The sequence below is a fragment of the Austrofundulus limnaeus genome, unplaced genomic scaffold (assembly GCF_001266775.1).
Source record: "Austrofundulus limnaeus strain Quisiro unplaced genomic scaffold, Austrofundulus_limnaeus-1.0 Scaffold120, whole genome shotgun sequence".
Taxonomy (NCBI): domain Eukaryota; kingdom Metazoa; phylum Chordata; class Actinopteri; order Cyprinodontiformes; family Rivulidae; genus Austrofundulus; species Austrofundulus limnaeus.
The window spans coordinates 1,107,154-1,110,291 of NW_013952522.1; the positions used below are offsets into that span (position 1 = coordinate 1,107,154).

The 3,138-nt window shown below is 37.3% G+C and overlaps 1 protein-coding gene across 1 annotated transcript in view; it reads right to left on the bottom strand.

Annotated features, from left to right (window-relative positions):
* rhot1a (ras homolog family member T1a) overlaps nucleotides 1–3,138 on the bottom strand; it is a gene marked incomplete at its 5' end in the record, with an annotated part of 17,930 nt that overhangs the window by 1,811 nt on the left and 12,981 nt on the right.

Here is a 3,138-nt window from a genome sequence, read left to right on the forward strand (position 1 = left end):
AATAAACACTATCTAGCCATCCGTCTATCTCACCCTGCCAGGTTTACAGCTGTGAAGCTGCCTGACAGACTAAAGTATTCACATCAGAACTAATGCATTTCTTATTATAGAGAAAAAAAATGGAACAGTTGTTCTTTTCCCTCAACAAATATGTGTTTAATGCATAACTGGTTGCAGAAAAAAAAAAGTGCTTATTTAACAAACTAAAATTATTAATTAATTTCCCCTGTGGCGTCTTTGCAGTACTGAAGAAATGGGTTCATTCTGAAGCTGGCAAGAAATGTGAGCAACAGTAAACTCTGATCAATATAAAGGAGTGATAATCAAACGAAAGAGGAAGAAAAACAAATATAAGATGACCACATCACCACGCTGTCCCACCACAAACACACACAGCAGGCTGAGTGATGCTAACGAAGAATAAATGAGCTGTTGGAGAATAAAATCATTAACATAAAGGATCCAGCCTGAGCTAATGTTTTATATTTGTTTTTAGTGACTGAACAGCTAAATATTTACTTGTGACAAATTTAAAGTGTGGTGTGTTTTAGTAAAAATATCAGCTTAAAATTATTGTTACTATTTATTTTCCTAGTAAACTATTAAACTAAGGCAGTTTAAGCTTTTATATGGACACTGATCTGTGGCGCTACATTTGTGAGGTTTAACTTCTGACATTTAATTGTGATTACACTGACATTAACGTTGTTGAAAACAGATCTTATTCTGACTTGAAGCTAAAGTCTGTTCAGACTAATTCAGTTTCTTTCAAATTCAGCTATAAGAAATAATTATGTGGCGCGTCACATCTTTTTTTTTCTCTTCTCTTTTTGTAACGATCCAAGGATTCAAACATGCAACCTTCCAATCACAGGYTCACCTTCTCTAACCTCTGCACCACCGCTCCCCCAGTCAGATCCCTCCTCTGCCCCTCATACTATTAACTAGTTCAACACCTCCCATAGACAACAATAAGCTGAGTTCAACACAACATCAACCTGGATCTGTCAGGGTTTCTCTGTAAACATATCGTACATTTGTTCCCAGTCTCACAACTCAAATATAAACCTTTCACACTGTGGTAAAAAAATAAAATAAAAATAAAAAAATAAAAAAACTCCCTCTGGTGTAAAGCCTTCACATCACCACAGGAGGGCAGTGTTTTCCTGACAAGGCGAGCCTTTTTAGTATGAATTAGGAAACAAGTGACGCAACGACAGTGTGATGACATGAAGGAGGAAGAGGATAGGCAGCCAGAAACGTGTGTGATCACGCACACAAAGGAAGGAAAAACACAAAGATGAGCRTGATGAGAGGATAAAATGACTGAATGATTTGTGTATTTTAATCAAAAACATTATAAAACAAGCTGCACATCAAATTAAAAAAAGCTTAAACCCACAGGAGAACACACAAAGTTTATGTAAATTATAACTTGAACAGGATTTAAAAACACAAAGCTAAAGCTTCTCCTGTGTGTTTACGCCTCAGCACAGAGAGTGAGGACAAAATGAGACTGAAAACGTCAWAAAGTGAATCATGAAATCTGAGTCAGAATATTTTAACAGACATAAAGCCTTTTAGATGTTTCTGTTTGCAAACAAATCAAACATGCAGACAGGGATGAAGTTTTCAGAGAGACTGAAACACAAACAAGACTGGGTTGTGTTTCTCTCATTTTGTATGTAAATCATGTTACTGGTTAATGTTAGTCAGAGTTTACTGTTTGCATATCCACTGCAGGTCAGGAGCACTAACACTTACATCAAATATTCACTGCTTTTATTCCCTTTTCTGTTCAGTGGATAAGCAGCGTGAACTCAACTGCTGGTGAGAACTGAAGGAAAGCAAAAGGAGCCRCCACTGTCACCACTGTTACCCCAGCTCGGGTTGAAAAGATGTCTGTGTGTGGGCCAATCCCAGGATAAAAAACACAGAGGAAGAGGAGRAGGAGGAGGAGCAGGGAGTCTATGTTACAACACTAGAGCTTGTTCTGTGCATGAACCTGTTGTAAACGACCCTGCAGAGCTGGGCCTTTACGCTGCGCAGCAGCTCCAACTTCAGGAGGTTCTGACACAGGCAATAAGTGCACCTGTTGCAGGAACACATGYAGCGCAGGCGGGCGTAGCTGCAAAAAGACACAAACATGTGCACATTCACCACCAAACCACAGACATACGCACCAAGCTGCACTCAAATGGGGAACAAAAATAAATAAATAATGGTGTGGAAAAACATCTATTCTGTTTAATTTGGATAGATTAATGCGGAAGTTAATCCAGAGAAAATCGGTACTGAACACATTACAGAATGAGAAGAAACAAATATCACACAAACACCTCTTCAAGGTTTCAAAATAAAACCAAAATGTCAAATATCAGATDAACTGATAATAACTTTGATCACTGGGCAGATTTTCCAGTTAAATGTTCTTGTTAAAGTAAAAAAAAATAAAAAATAAAAAACGCAGCAAACGCACCTAACTAAGCCTCACAGGTTTGTTTACACAAATATCTCTGAACGGTGTAAGAGGAACAACTTTGAGACCAACTTATGAAAGTTAAAATGAACAGCTGGGGGGAAATTACAAGTTCGCAAAGAATAAAAATCTCAGATTGGTTTGTGTTTATGGTACATTAGTTCCCTGACACAGCAGTGACACCAGCTGGTTGTAGAGACGACAGGAGGTCAAAAGGTTGTCTCTATGTTTACATGCAAACAACTAATTCATTAAACATAAATGCAGCTCAGCTGTCAGTCAGGAGGTTTTTATGACTCACATTTTAAACTGGTTTTACTTCAAATCAAGTCTTTGTGCAGCAAAATCATTTCAATTGAAATCAATTCCTCAAAGATTCATTATGAAGCTCGCATGATAAGAAATATCATCAGAAGGTTTGAATGCTTCAAACAGAAATCGTTCATTATTTAGCTGTGTCTCAGGGTGGGTTGACAAATGAAATTACTTGTTTCGAGATTATTTACTTCTTACTGTTTGAGCCAGAGTTCACCCTAAATCATCAAATTTAATCTTTAATCCCACTGACCTGTGGATTCAGAAGCTAATCTGTCTTTACTTCAGTTTAAAGGGATCCCTGATTAGTTGTAACAGTAGACTTTATTTGATAAACATATATT